This window comes from Hordeum vulgare, chromosome 1H (genome assembly GCF_904849725.1).
Source record: "Hordeum vulgare subsp. vulgare chromosome 1H, MorexV3_pseudomolecules_assembly, whole genome shotgun sequence".
Lineage (NCBI taxonomy): Eukaryota > Viridiplantae > Streptophyta > Magnoliopsida > Poales > Poaceae > Hordeum > Hordeum vulgare.
In genome coordinates, this window is record NC_058518.1 from 28,159,150 (window position 1) to 28,182,274 (window position 23,125).

The window sequence follows — 23,125 nt, forward strand, 5'->3', positions numbered from 1 at the left end:
GTTTAGAACGTCCTGCGCTGCTGCGGGAGCGGGAGGGTCACCTAGCGGCGCATTAAGGACATAAGCCTTTTTAGCTGCTTCAAGGATGAGCTTCAGGTTGCGAACCCAGTCCGCATAGTTGCTACCATCATCTTTCAGCTTGTTTTTCTCTAGGAATGCGTTGAAGTTGAGGTTGATGTTGGACATCTACAATATTTGTAAAGACAACTTTTAGACTAAGTTCATGACAATTAAGTTCATTTAATCAAATTAAGTATGAACTCCCACTTAAATCGACATCCCTCTAGTCATCTAAGTGATACATGATCCATGTTGACTAACCCGTGTCCGATCATCACGTGAGACGGACTAGTCACCATGGTGAGCAACTTCATGCTGATCGTATTCAACCATACGACTCATGTTCGACCTTTCGGTCTCTTGTATTCGAGGTCATGTCTGTACATGCTAAGCTCGTCGAGTCAACCTAAGTGTTTTGCGTGTGTAAATCTGGCTTACACCCGTTGTATGCGAACGTTAGAATCTATCACACCCGATCATCACGTGGTGCTTCGAGACAACGAACCTTCGCAACGGTGCACACTTAGGGGAATACGTTCTCGAAATTTTAAGAGGGATCATCTTATTAGCTACCGACATTTTAAGCAATAAGATGTAAAACATGATAAACATCACAATGCAATCATATAGTGACATGATATGGCCATTATCATCTTTGCTCTTTCGATCTCCATCTTCAGGCATCGCATGATCATCATCGTCACCGGCGTGACACCATGATCTCCATCATCATGATCTCCATCATCGTGTCTCCGTGAAGTCATCATGCCAACTACTACTATCACTACTACTATGGCTAACCGTTAGCAATGAAGTAAAAGTAGTAAGCACATGGCGTTGCATCTCATACAATAAATAAAGACAACTCCTATGGCTCCTGCCGGTTGTCATACTCATCGACATGCAAGTCGTGAAACCTATTACAATAACATGATCATCTCATACATCATACATGCAACATCACAACTTTGGCCATATCACATCACATGTCAAACCCTGCAAAAACAAGTTAGACGTCCTCTAATTGTTGTTGCAAGTTTTACGTGGCTGATTTGGGTTTCTAGCAAGAACGCCTTCTTACCTACGTGACAGCCACAACGATGATATGCCAAAGCTATTTACCCTTCATAAGGACCCTTTTCATCAAATCCAATCCGACTAGAGTAGGAGAGACAGACACCCGCTAGCCACCTTTATGCACGATGTGCATGTTTGTCGGTGGAACCAGTCTCACGTAAGAGTACGTGTAAGGTCGGTCCGGGCCGCTTCATCCCACAATACCGCCGGAAAAGAATAATACTAGTAACGGCAAGCAAATTGACAAACCATCGCCCACAACTTTTGTGTTCTACTCGTGCATAGAATCTACGCATAGAAAACCTGGCTCGGATGCCACTGTTGGTCACGTAGCATAAATTCAAAATTTTCCTACGCATGTTCAGATCTTCCTATGGAGAGACCAGCAACGAGAGAGGGGTAAGAGCATCTTCATACCTTTGAAGATCGCTAAGCGGAAGCGTTGCTAGAACGCGGTTGATGGAGTCGTACTCGCAGCGATTCCGATCTAGTGCCGAACAACGGCACCTCCGCGTTCAACACACGTGCAGCCCGGTGACGTCTCCCGCACCTTGATCCAGCAAGGAGGAGGGAGAGGTTGGGGAACAAGACCAGAAACACGACGGCGTGGTGTTGGTGGAGAGACGAGGTCTCCCGGCAGGGCTTCGCCAAGCGCCTGCAGAGAGGAGGAGGGAGAGGAGCAGGGCTGCGCCGAGAGAGAGAGATTAAACCGTGTCTCAAACAGCCCCGGACCTCATCTATATATAGGGGGAGAGGGAGGGGGCGCAGCCCTTAGGGTTCCCACCCCTAAGGGGTGCGGCAGCCCTTAGATGGGAGAGGGGTGGCGGCCAGGGCAAGGGGGAGGGGTGGCGCACCCCTCTGGTGGGCCTAAGGCCCACCTAAATCAGGGTTCCCCCTTCCCCCCTTTTTCTGGTGCCCATGGGCTGGGTGGGGGGCGCACCAGCCCACTTAGGGGCTGGTTCCCTTCCCCACTTAGCCCATCTAGCCTCCCGGGGTCGTTGCCCCCCTTCGGTGGTCCCCCGGGACCACCTCCGGTGGTCCCGGTGGTCCCGGTACGTTACCGGTGATGCCCGAAACACTTCCGGTGTGCGAAACCATCCGTCCTATATATCAATCTTTACCTCCGGACCATTCCGGAGCTCCTCATGACGTCCGGGATCTCATCCGGGACTCCGAACAACTTTCGGTAATCTCGTATAACAATTCCCTCTAACCCTAGCGTCATCGAACCTTAAGTGTGTAGACCCTACGGGTTCGGGAGACAGGCAGACATGACCGAGACACCTCTCTGGCCAATAACCATCAGCGGGGTCTGGATACCCATGGTGGCTCCCACTAGCTCCACGATGATCTCATCGGATGAACCACGATGTCAAGGATTCAATCAATCCCGTATACGATTCCCTTTGTCTGTCGGTATAGAACTTGCCCGAGATTCGATCGTCGGTATACCTATACCTTGTTCAATCTCGTTACCGGTAAGTCTCTTTACTCGTTCCGTAGCACGTCATCGTGTGACTAACTCCTTAGTCACATTGAGCTCATGATGATGTTCTACCGAGTGGGCCCAGAGATACCTCTCCGTCACACGGAGTGACAAATCCCGATCTCGATTCGTGCCAACCCAACAGACACTTTCGGAGGTACCCGTAGTGCACTTTTATAGTCACCCGGTTACGTTGTGACGTTTGATACACCCAAAGCACTCCTACGGTATCCGGGAGTTGCACAATCTCACGGTCGAAGGAAAAGATACTTGACATTAGAAAAGCATTAGCATACGAACAATACGATCTAGTGCTAGGCTTAGGATTGGGTCTTGTCCACCACATCATTCTCCCAATGATGTGATCCCGTTATCAATGACATCTAATGTCCATGATCAGGAAACCATGATCATCTATTGACTAACGAGCTAGCCAACTAGAGGCCTGCTAGGGACACATTGTGATCTATTCATTCACACATGTATTACTGTTTCCTCTTAATACAATTATAGCATGAACGATAGACGATTATCATGAACAAGGAAATATGATAATAACCATTTTATTATTGCCTCTAGGGCATATTTCCAACAGGCATGCTATCATCATTTCACTCACATAGCATGTGTTAAAAAGTTGAGAGGGCTACGACAAAAACTGGATACAGTTCGTGTACAAAACTGACAATCTCTCTCGAAGTAGCAGGGTTTCGAACGAGAACTCATCTCTTACAAAGGGATTTCATTTTTTTTGAACTTATTTGAACTCCATACTTTTTTTGTGTTCAAAATGCACCATTCAAAGGCACATCATAAAATTTCAACAATTTCTGACTTCATTTGGTATATTTCGTGCATTTACTTATTTTTTTTGAGCTAGTTGACCCTGAAATTGAAAAGCACTACAAATGAACTCTGAAATGTTGAAAGTTGGCATGCTATCATAATTTCACCCACATAGCACGTGTTAAAAAGTTGAGAGGGCTACGACAAAAACTGGATGCAGTTCGTGTACAACACAGACAATCTCTCTTGAAGTAGCACGGTTTCGAACGAGAACTCATCTCTCACAAAGGGATTTCATTTTTTTGAACTTATTTGAACATACTTTTTGTGTGTTCAGAATGCACCATTCAAAGGCACATCACAAAATTTCAACAATTTCTGACTTCATTTGGTATATTTCGTGCATTTTTTTTTTGAGCTAGTTGACCCTGAAATTGAAAAGCACTACAAATGAACTCTGAAAATGTTGAAAGTTGGCATGCTATCATCATTTCACCCACATAGCATGTGTTAAAAAGTTGAGAGGGCTACAACAAAAACTGGATGCAGTTCGTGTACAAAACTGACAATCTCTCTCGAAGTAGCAGGGTTTCGAACGAGAACTCATCTCTTACAAAGGGATTTCATTTTTTTAAACTTATTTGAACTCCATACTTTTTGTGTGTTAAAAATGCACCATTCAAAGGCACATCACAAAATTGCAACAAATTTTTGACTTCATTTGGTATATTTCGTGCATTTACTTATTTTTTTTGAGCTAGTTGACCCTGAAAGTGAAAAGCACTACAAACGAACTCTGAAAATGTTGAAAGTTGGCATGCTATCATCATTTCACCCACATAGCATGTGTTAAAAAGTTGAGAGGGCTACGACAAAAACTGGATGCAGTTCGTGTACAAAATTGACAATCTCTCTCGAAGTAGCAGGGTTTCGAACGAGAACTCATCTCTTACAAAGGGATTTCATTTTTTTAAACTTATTTGAACTCCATACTTTTTGTGTGTTAAAAATGCACCATTCAAAGGCACATCACAAAATTTCAACAATTTCTGACTTCATTTGGTATATTTCGTGCATTTACTTATTTTTTTTGAGCTAGTTGACCCTGAAATTGAAAAGCACTACAAATGAACTCTGAAAATGTTGAAAGTTGGCATGCTATCATCATTTCACCCACATAGCATGTGTTAAAAAGTTGAGAGGGCTACGACAAAAACTGGATGCAGTTCGTGTACAAAACTGACAATCTCTCTCGAAGTAGCAGGGTTTCGAACGAGAACTCATCTCTTACAAAGGGATTTCATTTTTTTAAAAATTATTTGAACTCCATACTTTTTGTGTGTTCAAAATGCACCATTCAAAGGCACATCACAAAATTGCAACAAATTTCTGACTTCATTTGGTATATTTCGTGCATTTACTTATTTTTTTTGAGCTAGTTGACCCTGAAATTGAAAAGCACTACAAATGAACTCTGAAAATGTTGAAACTTGGCATGCTATCATCATTTCACCCACATAGCATGTGTTAAAAAGTTGAGAGGGCTACGACAAAAACTGGATGCAGTTCGTGTACAAAACTGACAATCTCTCTCGAAGTAGCAGGGTTTCGAACGAGAACTCATCTCTTACAAAGGGATTTCATTTTTCTTAAACTTATTTGAACTCCATACTTTTTGTGTGTTCAAAATGCACCATTCAAAGGCACATCACAAAATTTCAACAATTTCTGACTTCATTTGGTATATTTCGTGCATTTACTTATTTATTTTGAGCTAGTTGACCCTGAAATTGAAAAGCACTACAAATGAACTCTGAAAATGTTGAAAGTTGGCATGCTATCATAATTTCACCCACATAGCATGTGTTAAAAAGTTGAGAGGGCTACGACAAAAACTGGATGCAGTTCGTGTACAAAACTGACAATCTCTCTCAAAGTAGCAGGGTTTCGAACGAGAACTCATCTCTTACAAAGGGATTTCATTTTTTTAAACTTATTTGAACTCCATACTTTTTGTGTGTTCAAAATGCACCATTCAAAGGCACATCACAAAATTGCAACAAATTTCTGACTTCATTTGGTATATTTCGTGCATTTACTTATTTTTTTTGAGCTAGTTGACCCTGAAAGTGAAAAGCACTACAAATGAACTCTGAAAATATTGAAAGTTGGCATGCTATCATCATTCCACCCACATAGCACGTGTTAAAAAGTTGAGAGGGCTACGACAAAAACTGGATGCAGTTCGTGTACAAAACAGACAATCTCTCTTGAAGTAGCAGGGTTTCGAACGAGAACTCATCTCTCACAAAGGGATTTCATTTTTTTGAACTTATTTGAACTCCATACTTTTTGTGTGTTCAGAATGCACCATTCAAAGGCACATCACAAAATTTCAACAATTTCTGACTTCATTTGGTATATATCGTGCATTTACTTTTTTTTTGAGATAGTTGACCCTGAAATTGAAAAGCACTACAAATGAACTCTGAAAATGTTGAAAGTTGGCATGCTATCATCATTTCACCCACATAGAATGTGTTAAAAAGATGAGAGGGCTACGACAAAAACTGGATGCAGTTCGTGTACAAAACTGACAATCTCTCTCGAAGTAGCACGGTTTCGAACGAGAACTCATCTCTTACAAAGGGATTTCATTTTTTTAAACTTATTTGAACTCCATACTTTTTGTGTGTTCAAAATGCACCATTCAAAGGCACATCACAAAATTTCAACAATTTCTGACTTCATTTGGTATATTTCGTGCATTTACTTATTTTTTTCGAGGTAGTTGACCCTGAAATTGAAAAGCACTACGAAAGAACTCTGAAAATGTTGAAAGTTGGCATGCTATCATCATATCACCCACATAGCATGTGTTAAAAAGTTGAGAGGGCTATGACAAACTGGATGCAGTTCGTGTACAAAACTGACAATCTCTCTCGAAGTAGCAGGGTTTCGAACGAGAACTCATCTCTTACAAAGGGATTTCATTTTTCTTAAACTTATTTGAACTCCATAATTTTTGTGTGTTAAAAATGCACCATTCAAAGGCACATCACAAAATTTCAACAATTTCTGACTTCATTTGGTATATTTCGTGCATTTACTTATTTTTTTTGAGCTAGTTGACCCTGAAATTGAAAAGCACTACAAATGAACTATGAAAATGTTGAAAGTTGGCATGCTATCATCATTTCACCCACATAGCATGTGTTAAAAAGTTGAGAGGGCTACGACAAAACTTGGATGCAGTTCGTGTACAAAACAGACAATCTCTCTCGAAGTAGCAGGGTTTCGAACAAGAACTCATCTCTTACAAAGGGATTTAATTTTTTAAACTTATTAGAACTCCATAATTTTTGTGTGTTCAAAATGCACCACTCAAAGGCACATCACAAAATTGCAACAAATTTCTGACTTCATTTGGTATATTTCGTGCATTTACTTATTTTTTTGAGCTAGTTGACCGTGAAAGTGAAAAGCACTACAAACGAACTCTGAAAATGTTGAAAGTTGGCATGCTATCATCATTTCACCCACATAGCATGTTTTAAAAAGTTGAGAGGGCTACGACAAAAACTGGATGCAGTTCGTGTACAAAACTGACAATCTCTCTCGAAGTAGAAGGGTTTCGAACGAGAACTCATCTCTTACAAAGGGATTTCATTTTTTAAACTTATTTGAACTCCATACTTTTTGTGTGTTCAAAATGCACCATTCAAAGGAACATCACAAAATTTCAGCAATTTCTGACTTCATTTGGTATATTTCGTGCATTTACTTATTTTTTTCGAGGTAGTTGACCCTGAAATTGAAAAGCACTACAAATGAACTCTGAAAATGTTGAAAGTTGGCATGCTATCATCATTTCACCCACATAGCATGTGTTAAAAAGTTGAGAGGGCTATGACTAACTGGATGCAGTTCGTGTACAAAACTGACAATCTCTCTCGAAGTAGCAGGGTTTCGAACGAGAACTCATCTCTTACAAAGGGATTTCATTTTTCTTGAACTTATTTGAACTCCATAATTTTTGTGTGTTCAAAATGCACCATTCAAAGGCACATCACAAAATTTCAACAATTTCTGACTTCATTTGGTATATTTCGTGCATTTACTTATTTTTTTTGAGCTAGTTGACCCTGAAATTGAAAAGCACTACAAAAGAACTATGAAAATGTTGAAAGTTGGCATGCTATCATCATTTCACCCACATAGCATGTGTTAAAAAGTTGAGAGGGCTACGACAAAAACTGGATGCAGTTCGTGTACAAAACTGACAATCTCTCTCGAAGTAGCAGGGTTTCGAACGAGAACTCATCTCTTACAAAGGGATTTCATTTTTTAAACTTATTTGAACTCCATACTTTTTGTGTGTTCAAAATGCACCACTCAAAGGCACATCACAAAATTGCAACAGATTTCTGACTTCATTTGGTATATTTCGTGCATTTACTTATTTTTTTAGAGCTAGTTGACCGTGAAAGTGAAAAGCACTACAAATGAACTCTAAAAATGTTGAAAGTTGGCATGCTATCATCATTTCACCCACATAGCATGTGTTAAAAAGTTGAGAGGGCTACGACAAAAACTGGATGCAGTTCGTGTACAAAACTGACAATCTCTCTCGAAGTAGCTAGCAGGGTTCCGAACGAGAACTCATCTCTTACAAAGGGATTTCATTTTTTTAAACTTATTTGAACTCCATACTTTTTGTGTGTTAAAAATGCACCATTCAAAGGCACATCACAAAATTTCAACAATTTCTGACTTCATTTGGTATATTTCGTGCATTTACTTATTTTTTTGAGCTAGTTGACCCTGAAATTGAAAAGCACTACAAATGAACTCTGAAAATGTTGAAAGTTGGCATGCTATCATCATTTCACCCACATAGCATGTGTTAAAAAGTTGAGAGGGCTACGACAAAAACTGGATGCAGTTCGTGTACAAAACTGACAATCTCTCTCGAAGTAGCAGGGTTTCGAACGAGAACTCATCTCTTACAAAGGGATTTCATTTTTTTAAACTTATTTGAACTCCATACTTTTTGTGTGTTAAAAATGCACCATTCAAAGGTACATCACAAAATTGCAACAAATTTCTGACTTCATTTGGTATATTTCGTGCATTTTTTTTTTTTGAGCTAGTTGACCCTGAAATTGAAAAGCACTACAAATGAACTCTGAAAATGTTTAAAGTTGGCATGCTATCATAATTTCACCCACATAGCATGTGTTAAAAAGTTCAGAGGGCTACGACAAAAACTGCATGCAGTTCGTGTACAAAACTGACAATCTCTCTCGAAGTAGAAGGGTTTCGAACGAGAACTCATCTCTTACAAAGGGATTTCATTTTTAAACTTATTTGAACTCCATACTTTTTGTGTGTTCAAAATGCACCATTCAAAGGAACATCACAAAATTTCAACAATTTCTGACTTCATTTGGTATATTTCGTGCATTTACTTATTTTTTTTGAGCTAGTTGACCCTGAAATTGAAAAGCACTACAAATGAACTCTGAAAATGTTGAAAGTTGGCATGCTATCATAATTTCACCCACATAGCATGTATTAAAAAGTTGAGAGGGCTACGACAAAAACTGCATGCAGTTCGTGTACAAAACTGACAATCTCTCTCGAAGTAGAAGGGTTTTGAACGAGAACTCATCTCTTACAAAGGGATTTCATTTTTTAAACTTATTTGAACTCCATACTCTTTGTGTGTTCAAAATGCACCATTCAAAGGAACATCACAAAATTTCAACAATTTCTGACTTCATTTGGTATATTTCGTGCATTTACTTATTTTTTTTGAGCTAGTTGACCCTGAAATTGAAAAGCACTACAAATGAACTCTGAAAATGTTGAAAGTTGGCATGCTATCATCATTTCACCCGCATAGCATGTGTTAAAAAGTTGAGAGGGCTATGACAAAAACTGGATGCAGTTCGTGTACAAAACTGATAATCTCTCTCGAAGTAGCAGGGTTTCGAACGAGAACTCATCTCTTACAAAGGGATTTCATTTTTTTAAACTTATTTGAACTCCATACTTTTTGTGTGTTCAAAATGCACCATTCAAAAGCACATCACAAAATTTCAACAAATTTCTGACTTCATTTGGTATATTTCGTGCATTTACTTATTTTTTTTGAGCTAGTTGACCCTGAAATTGAAAAGCACTACAAATGAACTCTAAAAATGTTGAAAGTTGGCATGCTATCATCATTTCACCCACATAGCATGTGTTAAAAAGTTGAGAGGGCTACGACAAAAACTGGATGCAGTTCGTGTACAAAACTGACAATCTCTCTCGAAGTAGCAGGGTTTCGAACGAGAACTCATCTCTTACAAAGGGATTTCATTTTTTTAAACTTATTTGAACTCCATACTTTTTGTGTGTTCAAAATGCACCATTCAAAGGCACATCACAAAATTTCAACAAATTTCTCACTTCATTTGGTATATTTCGTGCATTTACTTATTTTTTTGAGCTAGTTGACCCTGAAATTGAAAAGCAGTACAAATGAACTCTGAAAAATGTTGAAAGTTGGCATGCTATCATCATTTCACCCACATAGCATGTGTTAAAAAGTTGAGAGGGCTACGACAAAAACTGGATGCAGTTCGTGTACAAAACTGACAATCTCTCTCGAAGTAGCAGGGTTTCGAACGAGAACTCATCTCTTACAAAGGGATTTCATTTTTTTAAACTTATTTGAACTCCATAATTTTTGTGTGTTCAAAATGCACCATTCAAAGGCACATCACAAAATTTCCACAATTTCTGACTTCATTTGGTATATTTCGTGCATTTACTTATTTTTTTGAGCTAGTTGACCCTGAAATTGAAAAGCACTACAAATGAACTCTGAAAATGTTGAAAGTTGGCATGCTATCATCATTTCACCCACATAGCATGTGTTAAAAAGTTGAGAGGGCTACGACAAAAACTGGATGCAGTTCGTGTACAAAACTGACAATCTCTCTCGAAGTAGCAGGGTTTCGAACGAGAACTCATCTCTTACAAAGGGATTTCATTTTTTTAAACTTATTTGAACTCCATACTTTTTGTGTGTTAAAAATGCACCATTCAAAGGTACATCACAAAATTGCAACAAATTTCTGACTTCATTTGGTATATTTCGTGCATTTATTTTTTTTTTTGAGCTAGTTGACCCTGAAATTGAAAAGCACTACAAATGAACTCTGAAAATGTTTAAAGTTGGCATGCTATCATAATTTCACCCACATAGCATGTGTTAAAAAGTTCAGAGGGCTACGACAAAAACTGCATGCAGTTCGTGTACAAAACTGACAATCTCTCTCGAAGTAGAAGGGTTTCGAACGAGAACTCATCTCTTACAAAGGGATTTCATTTTTAAACTTATTTGAACTCCATACTTTTTGTGTGTTCAAAATGCACCATTCAAAGGAACATCACAAAATTTCAACAATTTCTGACTTCATTTGGTATATTTCGTGCATTTACTTATTTTTTTTGAGCTAGTTGACCCTGAAATTGAAAAGCACTACAAATGAACTCTGAAAATGTTGAAAGTTGGCATGCTATCATAATTTCACCCACATAGCATGTATTAAAAAGTTGAGAGGGCTACGACAAAAACTGCATGCAGTTCGTGTACAAAACTGACAATCTCTCTCGAAGTAGAAGGGTTTTGAACGAGAACTCATCTCTTACAAAGGGATTTCATTTTTTAAACTTATTTGAACTCCATACTCTTTGTGTGTTCAAAATGCACCATTCAAAGGAACATCACAAAATTTCAACAATTTCTGACTTCATTTGGTATATTTCGTGCATTTACTTATTTTTTTTGAGCTAGTTGACCCTGAAATTGAAAAGCACTACAAATGAACTCTGAAAATGTTGAAAGTTGGCATGCTATCATCATTTCACCCGCATAGCATGTGTTAAAAAGTTGAGAGGGCTATGACAAAAACTGGATGCAGTTCGTGTACAAAACTGATAATCTCTCTCGAAGTAGCAGGGTTTCGAACGAGAACTCATCTCTTACAAAGGGATTTCATTTTTTTAAACTTATTTGAACTCCATACTTTTTGTGTGTTCAAAATGCACCATTCAAAGGCACATCACAAAATTTCAACAAATTTCTGACTTCATTTGGTATATTTCGTGCATTTACTTATTTTTTTTGAGCTAGTTGACCCTGAAATTGAAAAGCACTACAAATGAACTCTAAAAATGTTGAAAGTTGGCATGCTATCATCATTTCACCCACATAGCATGTGTTAAAAAGTTGAGAGGGCTACGACAAAAACTGGATGCAGTTCGTGTACAAAACTGACAATCTCTCTCGAAGTAGCAGGGTTTCGAACGAGAACTCATCTCTTACAAAGGGATTTCATTTTTTTAAACTTATTTGAACTCCATACTTTTTGTGTGTTCAAAATGCACCATTCAAAGGCACATCACAAAATTTCAACAAATTTCTCACTTCATTTGGTATATTTCGTGCATTTACTTATTTTTTTGAGCTAGTTGACCCTGAAATTGAAAAGCAGTACAAATGAACTCTGAAAAATGTTGAAAGTTGGCATGCTATCATCATTTCACCCACATAGCATGTGTTAAAAAGTTGAGAGGGCTACGACAAAAACTGGATGCAGTTCGTGTACAAAACTGACAATCTCTCTCGAAGTAGCAGGGTTTCGAACGAGAACTCATCTCTTACAAAGGGATTTCATTTTTTTAAACTTATTTGAACTCCATACTTTTTGTGTGTTCAAAATGCACCATTCAAAGGCACATCACAAAATTTCCACAATTTCTGACTTCATTTGGTATATTTCGTGCATTTACTTATTTTTTTGAGCTAGTTGACCCAAAAATTGAAAAGCACTACAAATGAACTCTGAAAATGGTGAAAGTTGGCATGCTGTCATCATTTCACCCAAATAGCATGTGTTAAAAAGTTGAGACGGCTACGATAAAAACTGGATGCAGTTCGTGTACAAAACTGACAATCTCTCTCGAAGTAGCAGGGTTTCGAACGAGAACTCATCTCTTACAAAGGGATTTCATTTTTTTTTAACTTATTTGAACTCCATAATTTTTGTGTGTTCTAAATGCACCATTCAAAGGCACATCACAAAGGGATTTCTTCTTCTCTCATATATGGTGGACACTAGCTCACCTGATTTTTCAACCGTTGATGATGGTCGCTACTCCTACTTCCCCTACTGCATAACCAATATCTAGCACAAAGAGAAGAAGGAGAAGTGACCCCCACAACAAAAGTGGTTCCGCGGCATGCCACGTGGTTCCGCTGCACGCCACGTGGGACTAATGGTCTTTCATTTTTAAATGATTGTTTTAATCAAAAACAGATCTATTACAAAAGGGATTTCATTTTTTGAACTTATTTGAACTGAAGACTTTTTGTATATATATGTGGTCGAAATGCACGATACCATGAAGTTAGAAAGGGCTAAACCATTCAAAAGTAGCAAATGAAGTTAGAAAGGGCTAAACCATTCAAATTTGGAAACTATAATGGCACAATCAGAAATTAGACATATATAAATTGGTCCAAGAAGTACATGATACTAGCCCAAACAGTACATAATAATAGCTACCATAGATATATATACAAGTGTTCGACGTTCAGAACACTACTCGTCTGAATCATCTAAATCAGAATGTCCACGTTCCTCGAGGTGACGCTGGCCATAGTTGACGACTCGAATCTTGCGGTACAACTCGTATGAAACGTATGCATGCATCTTTTGCTGCATTACTGAATGTTGATATCATCAAGTGGGCCCTTCTCCCAAAGTTTGTGCTGATACTTTGGGAAACTGGTCTTCATATCACCATATGACTCGTCGATCAAGGCAACTATCATATGAGCCATCGAAGTCCTGTCATGTCGAAGCCTGAATATCGTTTGGAGGTCAACGAGGCAACCAGCTGGTATCTCAATACCGAAGCTGTGCCTCATCTTCAGCTTGTCGTTCCTTATGTCAACAGAAGAAAAAGTGACGCCGCTGCGAAGGAACTCCATGAGTCCTGGACAATGCTTGTCACTCCAGCAACAGAAACAAATTAAAATGGAACAAATGTTACATACTGCTGCAATAAGGAAACATGTTTCACTACAACTAAAGAGAAACTTATCTTTAGGATTCAAATAGAACATATGCAATGGAACCTAGAGAGATCACTATAGCTATCCAATGGAACCTAGAGAGATCACTAGCTATATGCAATTTTCATGAATATGACATATCATATTGCTATCCAATGGAACCTAGAGAGATCACTAGCTATATTCAATTTTCAATGGAACATCGCATAAAATTGTATCACTACAACTATGATTTCAATGGAACATATTGAACCAATCAGATTTTTCAGATTATGGAACACTATTCCAATCAGATTGTGTTCCCTTCAACTAATCAAAATTGTTTCACTACAGCTATTTGAAGCGAACCAACTATGATTCCAATGGAACATATTAAACACTAGTTCATTCTAATACGATTTTTCAGATTATGGAACACTATTCCAATCAGATTGTGTTCCCCTTCAACTAATCAAAATTGTTTCACTACAACTATTTGAAGGGAACCAATTATGATTCCAATGGAACATATTAAACACTAGTTGATTCTAATACGATTTTTCAGATTATGGAAAACTATTCCAATTAGATTGTGCTCCCCTTCAAGTAATCAAAATTGTTTCACTACAACTATTTGAAGGGAACCAACTATGATTCCAATGGAACATATTAAAAACTAGTTGTTTCTAATACGATTTTTCAGGTTATGGAACACTATTCCAATTAGATTGTGCTCCCCTTCAACTAATCAAAATTGTTTCACTACAACTATTTGAAGGGAACCAACTATGATTGAAACAAATAAACTTACAATGTCATTATCTTGGATCAAAGAAAGCCTCAAAACTTACCTCGCCCATTGGAAGATCAAGACATGGCTTGCGAAGCATATTTGGATGACGACAACACCGCGTTGATCGGGCGTGTACTCCAGATCAAGCCCGAAGAACTTCTCATGATCCGCTGCGTGGTCAAACCATCGTTCCTTCAATTGTTGAAGAAAAAATGGCACCTCCGTGCTCAGGTTCGTGTACACGACACGGAGCTTCGTCGTGCCATGCGCGACCACCTCATGAAAGCTAGTTGGCATGGTGGAAGAAGAGAAGGGAAGAAGAGAGGAGAAGAACAGAGAGGGCGACGCGAGAGAGAAGAAGAACAGAGAGGGCGACGTGAGAGAGAAGAAGAACAGAGAAATGGTAACTATACACTTCGGTTCATGCTTTTCATTGCCCGAAACGACGCGGGATGCAAACCGTTTGGGCCTTTAATCCCGGGTTGAGCCACCAACCGGGACTAAAGAGGTATACGAACCGTCGCCACAACCATGGCAGGCCACGTGTTAGTCCTTTAGTCCCGGGTTGAGCCACCAACCGGGACTAAAGGGGGATACGAACGGTTGCCACCACCACTGCCCTCCGCATAGCCCTTTAGTCCCGGTTTGGGACACGAACCGGGACTAAAGGCTCCTTACGGGCCGGGACTAAAGCCTCGAGGGAGGCATTGAGAATTGGGGCGACGTGGCCGGGCCTTTAGTCCCGGCCCAGAGGCAGGCCGGAACTAAATGGTCCAGGCCAAAGACCCGTTTTGTACTAGTGACTGTTGGTAGTGTTCACTTGTAATCTGCATTAAAATAGAAGTATTCGCACAACATTTGCATAGGAATAGTTGCAGGAGAAACATGATAGCAGCCAGGTTTCTGTTGCTAACCGGTACTCCCTCTGTATCCAAATATAAGAGTCTAGAGTCTAGACCAAAAAATGGCTTATATTTGGATACAGAGGGAGAATTTACCAATTAATTGTACATATGCTTTGTTCGCTAGTTTTAGAGGTGTACATACATGTCTCTCTCTCTATCTCTGTCGCTGTGTCTTTTTGAGCAAACTAATTCAGCGAGACCGAGTTTCAGTTATTTATTTTCCCTCGCTTGATTTTCCCTCCACAAGATTCTATTCAAGAAAAACTACTACTAATTTGGTTTGGAAAAGAGGAACTATAGGAGCAATACAAGTTATCTTAACATACATACAGATGTACTCCCTTCGTTCCTAAATATAAGACCTTTTAAAGATTTTACTATGGACTACATACTGATATATATAGACATATATTAGAGTGTAGATTCACTCATTTTGTTCCGTATGTAGTCTATAGTGAAATCTCTAAAATGTATTATATTTAGGAACAGAGGAAGTATAAGCCAACTCATGATCATCATAAAACCAGATAACTAACACTCAACATTAATCCAGCATATAATATAGGTACATTTATATTTTTCATACTACTAGTTAACTGCCCGTGCGTTGCCACGGTCCCTTTAAGGTTTTCATCATCTCATATAGTATGGACATAATGGATGTCGAAAATCACAAGTGTCATAGTAATATTAAAAAAGAATACAATTCGAGAAAAACTAAAGGAGGACACATTCCTGAAGCAAAAAAGTGCGAGTGGATTTGAATATGGCACTTAGTTTGTCTGCGAACGCATTTTGGCTAAATTTTAGCATACAAATGTCATTGCTTCTGAAATGGAGATAAAAGATGTATGCATTTTTGTATGATGAATGGGAAAGATTGCACACATGTGTGACTTTAGCCATATGCAAGATAGAAGTAAATGATGAATTTGCGATCTTTGGCTACAACACTATAACCGCAAGGATATATAATCATGATAATTTCAGAAAACAATGTATCATATGAATGTCTTCTTCGTTTATTTGTGAGAATTTTAAACTTCTACGTTCTATTCCTATCCAATTTTTAACTTATTCAGACAATAGCTTGGACCTAATATGTCATTTGCAGAACAAAAGAAGAAGAAAGCAAGGAGAGCCTTACCGGATAAAATGCACAAAATAGAGTGGTACACAATCAAGTCATTATTGTGCAACTAATTAGCAATACAGGTAGCACATGAATGCTTTAGTTTTTTCTTAAAACAAATCGTTTGATGAAACGTAAGGGCCTTCACACGAGAAACGTGTCATCAAGAAGTTACGCCACTGAAAAATAACAAAGAGTGTAATAAATTGTTATTAAGCTTTGACATACAAGAATAGGACAGAAGTAACACGATATGTCCCTTTGCCACAAAGCAGAGTATCAAAGAGTATCTCCCCTCGGTGTAAAACAACAGAGTCTGTATGTTTGCTACAAATCAGCTCATGCCTGGATGTACTTTCAGCCTGTATTTCGCCCTCTAAGTGCACCACATACCTCCACTCCACTCACCTCTATCAATGGGGCATGATCTCTTTGGTTTGTCAACTTCATTAATGTTTAATGAAAAAATTATCATTGATCATGTTTTATAGTTTGAGACAACACATATATACCGGTACATAAAACGTGTACATACAATTTCCCCTTCATCAGATACGTAACTTGGATTATGTTACAAACAAATGATCCACATACATCAAGCAACTCGAGGCAATGCTCGTGGATGGCAACCTTTGTTGTATGTATTACTACTTAGTTAAAAAAAGTGCGCATAGTTGAACAAACTTTGACCCTCTTCTTACATTAGATAAAGCAAGATTTGCCTACAACATGATGAAAACCAAAGTCACCTACTGCCTGCTAGTTGAGTAGAACATAAAAAATAATATATAAGCCAGGACCATTGTGTTTAGTGAGATCAGGATCTTTTGACTATACTTCGGTCATCTTAAAAAAACTCATGATGTCCTTGATGCTTATTATAATTACCTTCCTTGGTGAGAAACACTTTTTTAATACCACCTAGCTTAGAAGATCAATCATAATCCCTTTAGGCTAGTTCTATATGACACAAGGTGTGGGAATGTTTACATGTGGATCTTAATCTGAACAAATATGACTACTGATAAAGAAAAAATATATCATCCTCACCTGTGCTATTAATTAGTTAATGCGCAAACAGTTGTTGGCATAGTCGTCCCTGCGAGGGTAACCGTGACGTCCACCCTTCCATGTGCATGCATTCCCCGCGGTTGCACAATTCAACTCGCCCTTACTTCTGCCACCCCAAAATTCAGAAGTAGTTGTTCCCTACAATGCAAAATTCTTTAAGAAAATTGAGAAGTACAACAACCCTACATACATCAAAAGCTGATGGGACAGTCTTATGCAGTAGTTTGCAATGACAAAATGAGACTCGTCAAGAATGGTCCTGGTCAGCTCAAAATTCCGAACACCAGCAAGGCAACGACCATTTTCTCCAACCCGAGAATTAAGAACTCACCAAGACTGTTTCCTATCCCCATCTCAAATTCCAACAAACTTCAGCCCAAAAGTCCATCCATTTTATGGGTAATGATAGACAAGCCTGATTAGAGCAGTATTACATCAACCGGTATTCGGAGTTGCTTTTTGGTTTGGGAAAAAATTGAAGATCTCAAGCTAAATACGTTGAGTACTAAAAGAATGAAGGTACATGGTAGTGCTGTAACTCCTTGTATACCAAATATTTCATGGTTTTTTCTTCAAGATGTAGATCTCAAAGTACACAAAAATAATCAAGTTCCGTGGTAGTTATAATAGCTCATTTCATTTCCAATGAAAATTCAGAGGTGTTCTTTAAACTAAAATATAAGACCTTAAAATAAATAAAAAATAGGTGTTCCCTTAAAAAAATGTGGAGACAACAAACTATCAAGTTCTTCTATCTATATGTAACCATGCATCACTAAGCTCAATATAACTCACTTCTAGCCGAAGTCAAGATGGATTGTAGATCAATGCAAGCAGCTTCACTATTGCACCTTCCATATGGAACTCGTTCCCATGTCTATGCATTTCCACCGTCAAAGTTGATTGCAATATTTGTATGAGTATCTCTACAGTTACAATATCATTAGCTTCCGAGTTCTGGCAGTTGCTCCCCTGATATAGTTCAAGCAAGAAAAATATTCAGTAAACTGAAATGAAAACATCCTAGGAAGTAGAGGGGCTCAGTGTCAAGTAATGGTTTTAGTAACTATCTGGTTCAACCAGGTATGCCAATGCGTATGTCGTCTCCCATATTTTTACCTTCTAATAATCATGGAAAATGATTCACTTCTCATTACATGATATAATTAATTGTATTGTGGTCAGCAGCAAGAGGAATGTCTAAATGAGCAGCAATTCAAATAAAATTAACGTCTCTAGGTTTGTGTTTTGAAAATTTAGAAATGGAAGACGAGGTAAATTTTCCAACATCCACTACACTTTTTATGATGAGTGGACTGGCAATCATAATTTATTGATGGGCTATGAGTATTATATTCAGCAACCAAAATGACATACTAATTGTGGATTGTCAGAAAGAATCTCTGTGTGTGAACTATTTTCCTGCTTGCAAACATGCGGCAACGCATATTCATTTTCATTTTGTCAATGTATTGTTACTAATTGGTGTCCAAACAAAGTATTTTAACTGTACTATTCTATTATTCACTTAGAAGTGTGATGTAGTTCGAACATAACATGTGGCAGGCTACATAAATCACAAGAAGAAAGTAACAACTGACCAAGCATGCGTGTGCATGATTTGAAACTACAACATCTCTCCCATTTCTTTTTTCATTGGTCATTGACAAGTGTCAGCATTACAAGTGTTGAGGCCGCTTTCCCAATTTGCAACCTCCAATTAAACATGAACCGAATTAAGATTCGTTCTGGACTACTGGAAATATTAGTTATATGCAAAGAATAAATATTATATCAGTACAAAATAATTTTGCTTTCAGTGGATGTGTGTATGTTGATGAAAAAAGAACAAGAAGAGAAATTAGAAGAGATGGATGGATAACATACCTCAGAGGCGAGGATGACCCAGCCATGGTGCAGGAAGAACACAAAGTGGCTTGTTAGATTGAAGCTCCCCGTGAGCCACCTCCCTGTCGGCACCTCCAGCCTCGCGGCGCCGCTACCACCCTTCTCCTCCAGCGCAACCATTGCTTACTGAAACACTGATGGGCTGGAGGTGAAGCCGTCTCCCATGGTCCGAACTCCTCCCAGAGTCAATTACATATATCTACAACCAGTCAACATGGTGTATAGAGGTTAGTGACAACAACTAAACTGACGGTCAGATCCAAGCAGCTAGCAGAATGGTCAGTTACCTTGGTGCGATCAAAGAGGTAACCAAGCCAAAAACATGTGAAACAAGATAGATAAAATTCATACCGTTGACCAAAGTATCTGCAATTCTTGGCTTTAGGACTTTAATCACAACATCTTTCTCTGAGCTCATCAACCTAGCCCCATGAACCCGGAAAACAATTTTTTCACCTCGTTACTTGGATGCAAGATTGAAGTAGGCTATACAAAGGCTCTCAACGGAAACATGTGCTACTGAAGAATAAGTCATTCGCACTGGATCAATGTAAGCAACATGTCATGCTCGGCGCTGCACGAAAGAAAGTTGGTGCTGATAGCATGAACTGCAGAATCATATAGACATGAGTATGAGAATACCACCTTGCTGATCATGACGCTGCCAACATGCTCATCTCCCGTGTCCTACACGCGCAGCTGGGGCACAACCGAACCAGAGGACGGCGATCTGCACGAGAGAAAGGGAGGAAGTCAACCTCCCTTGCAGAAATAGAAAGGCGGGGATGGGTGCGGACGGCGAAGACGAGGGCGCCGTCGACCAAGAGGACGACGATGGCACCCAACCCTACTTCGACCAGGAGGACAGCGGCGATGCACAACCCTACTTCGACCAGGAAGACCGCGGCAGCGCCCAACCCTACTTCGACTAGGGAGACGACGGCGCGGAGGGCGTCCCGCTGCGCGAGCGAGGCGGGGGAAGGTTGTGGCTCTGGTTGCGGCCTGGGCGCGGGGGAGGAGGGTGCGGCGTCGGGCCAGGACGCGGGGGACGGGGAGGCGGGCGGGGAGGGCGCGAGGGGCCAGTCGGCGCCGGGTCCCTCGGGCTCCGCGGCGGGGCGCTCGATCCTGCGGCGCTTCCGTTGGTTGGGGCGATCGCGGGTGGGGCGGGAGCCTCCGGAGGGTGGCGCGGGAGCCGAGGCGGGGGCAAGGGCAGGGGTGGGCGGGCCGCTGTGCCAGAGGGAGTGCAGGTAGAGCACCTCCTCGGCGAGGCGGCGCTCCTCGTAGGCGTCATAATGCGGGGGGGCGGCGGCGGGGCGCGGTGGCTTCGACGCATCATCGGGGGCGGCGAGCGAGGGATTTGGGGGGCGGTTGCGCTTAGGGAGGGAGAGGAAGAGAAAGGGGCGCAGGTTGAATCGCCAGGCCGTGCTAGCGACGGGGGGGGGGGGGGGGTGGTGGATCCCCAGGTCATGCGTGCGTGCGTTAGTAGATTTCATGTTTTTTATTGAACCCTTATTTTTGACTGTGCTAGCGATGGGTTTTTATTTTAATTGGCTGGTTTATCGACTGGTTTGTGGAGGGATTGAAAAAAATTGGTGGAAAGGCTAGCGGTAGGAAGGGAATTGCTGGAGGTCGAACGATCACGACGGCAGATCCCCCTTTAATAGTAGAGAAAATTATAGTTTAGAATCAACTATTCTCGGGGACCTCTCTTATTTTCCTTTTTACTTGAGTCCTCATTTTCACTATCACATCCCTCCTGCACTTTCTGTTCATTTCTTTGTTTCCTTTCTTCATTATAATTTAGAACATATAAGAAGAAAATTAAGAATCAAAATTGGGAGCATCATAAGAAGAAAAATAGCTAAAGCATCAGAGCACATACTGTGTGTGAATTTCTTGTGCACATTTGCTGGTCAGTTCAATAAACTTTGCCGAAGCCTGCAAAACACTTTAAAGAAAAACATGCAGGCCGTCAACACCAAATATTGCAAAGAAACTGAAAGAATGTAGATATTAGTAAACTGAGCACATGTTTCCCTATGGCTACTCTGGTAGAGGCTAGAGTTCTACCAGATTTCGGACGTAGGTTGTAGGGGTGGAAGTGCGGGCTGCGAGGTTGGGGACGCCGGGGCCGGCGGTTGGGCGCCGTCGCGGCGTGAGAGAGAGTGAGAGCGGCTAGGGTTTGGGGCTCCCGTCTCCTGAGGGAGACGACAACAGAATACTGTTTATTGTCTGCTTAATATCAAAGGGGTACATGTATTTATAAAGGAGGACAGCCTCCACTAAACCCTAGATAACTTGGACTCTAATATAACTTGGACTCTAAGATAGCTAAGATAACTTGGGCTAAGCCTGTAACTAACCCTGCCCATTGGGCCTCCTCCGTTGGTACGTTGTACCGGTCATAACATCTCTCCCCGCCTTCTCAAACAGCTCGTCCTCGAGCTGAACATCTGGAAACTGCTGGCGGAAATCGTCAAGCTTCTCCCAAGTGGCTTCCTCCTCTGGCAGGCCGGTCCACTGTACCAACACATGCCAGACGCCGCGACGCTGCTGCGCCTGCAGCACCTTTGCCACCTGTGTGGAAGCTGGAAGGAGGCGGCCATCCGAAGTAGGAGGAAGGGCCAGCGTCGCTGCAGGAGGGTCCCCGCGGTAGGCCTTCAGTAAGAAGACATGGAAGACATCGTGGAGGCGAGAACCAGCTGGCAGCTCCAAGCGGTATGCGAATGTGCCGACACGCTCCAACACACGAAAAGGACCGGTGTAGCGAGGTCCCAATTTGCGCTTGGAGTGCGTGTCCCTGGCTCGTAAGGGAGCATCATCGGAGGTGGGCGCCCGTAGACCACCTCGAAAGGTGTGGTGCGCATGGCGGAGTGATAGGAGGTGTTGTAGCAGTACTCTGCCCACGCCAACCAGTCCACCCAAGCTCGTGGACGATCACCAGTAACACATCGCAGGTACATGGCGATCACCTTGTTGACCACCTTGGATTTGCCGTCTGTCTGAGGGTGGAACGCCGTGCTCATGCGGAGCTTCACACCCGTCAGTCGAAAAAGATCCCGCCAGACATGTCCCGTGAACACGGGATCACGATCGCTGACGATGGACGAAGGAAAACCGTGGAGGCGGACGATGCCGTCGAAGAAGGCCCGCGCCACGGAGGCGGCTGTATATGGATGACCCAGGGCAATGAAGTGCGCGTACTTGGAGAAGCGGTCAACCAGCGTGAGCATGACGGACTTGCCACCCACCTTGGGAAGGCCCTCGATGAAGTCCATGGAAATATCCGCCCACACCTGGGAGGGTACGTCCAGCGGCTGCAGTAGACCCGCGGGTCGTAGTGTCTCCGTCTTGTTTCGCTGGCACGTCACGCACGACCGCACCCAGTCGCGGACCATTGCGCCATCACCGGGGATGTAAAAATCAGCACGGAGACGATGGAGAGTCTTCTGCACGCCCTTGTGCCCTGCAGAGTGCGCCAAGTTCAGGACCTGGTGGCGCAGGTCGCCATGGTCGGGCACGAAGATGCGGTGGCCATGTAGGAGCAGCCCCTCGTCCAAGTGCCAAGGTGCGTCCAGCTCGCCGGTGTCAAGGCGCTAGCGCAGGCCCTGCGCGTCCACGGCCTTCGAAGTTGCCCGATGAATGTCGTCGATGAAGGCGAAAGATGGCCCGGAGCGGATGCACATGATAGTGCCAACCATGGCGACGTCGTCCGCGACATCCTCAATGTCGCGGTGGGACAAGGCGTCGGCGACCGTGTTGAGACGGCTGGGGCGATACTCGACGGTGA

The 23,125-nt window shown here is 41.3% G+C and overlaps 2 long non-coding RNA genes and 1 pseudogene across 5 annotated transcripts in view; all 3 read right to left on the reverse strand.

Annotated features, from left to right (window-relative positions):
• Nucleotides 1-18,269, reverse strand: part of LOC123400778 — a 42,732-nt gene extending 24,463 nt beyond the window's left edge. Inside the window, exons 1-3 of one of the 3 annotated variants that reach the window (XR_006610995.1) lie at nt 18,223-18,269; nt 17,407-17,565; nt 16,452-16,535 (exon numbers count right to left, since the gene is read on the reverse strand). This is a non-coding gene — a long non-coding RNA (uncharacterized LOC123400778). Of the gene's footprint in view, nt 1-16,451; nt 16,536-16,811; nt 17,079-17,406; nt 17,566-18,222 lie in introns of those variants that run through there. The other 2 variants (XR_006610994.1, XR_006610993.1) reach the window with 2 other exon arrangements.
• Nucleotides 18,270-18,362: 93 nt separating this feature from the next.
• On the reverse strand, nt 18,363-19,714 carry LOC123405635. Of its 2 annotated transcripts, none has more exons than XR_006611975.1 (3): nt 19,687-19,714; nt 19,315-19,534; nt 18,363-18,399 (listed from the first exon to the last, which is right to left on the reverse strand). It is a non-coding gene; the product is annotated as an uncharacterized LOC123405635 (long non-coding RNA). The 2 variants fall into 2 exon arrangements; XR_006611976.1 differs by having other exon boundaries at nt 19,623-19,706.
• A 549-nt stretch (nt 19,715-20,263) lies between these two features.
• Nucleotides 20,264-20,749, reverse strand: LOC123396015 (annotated as a pseudogene).
• Between the last annotated feature and the right edge of the window lie 2,376 nt (nt 20,750-23,125).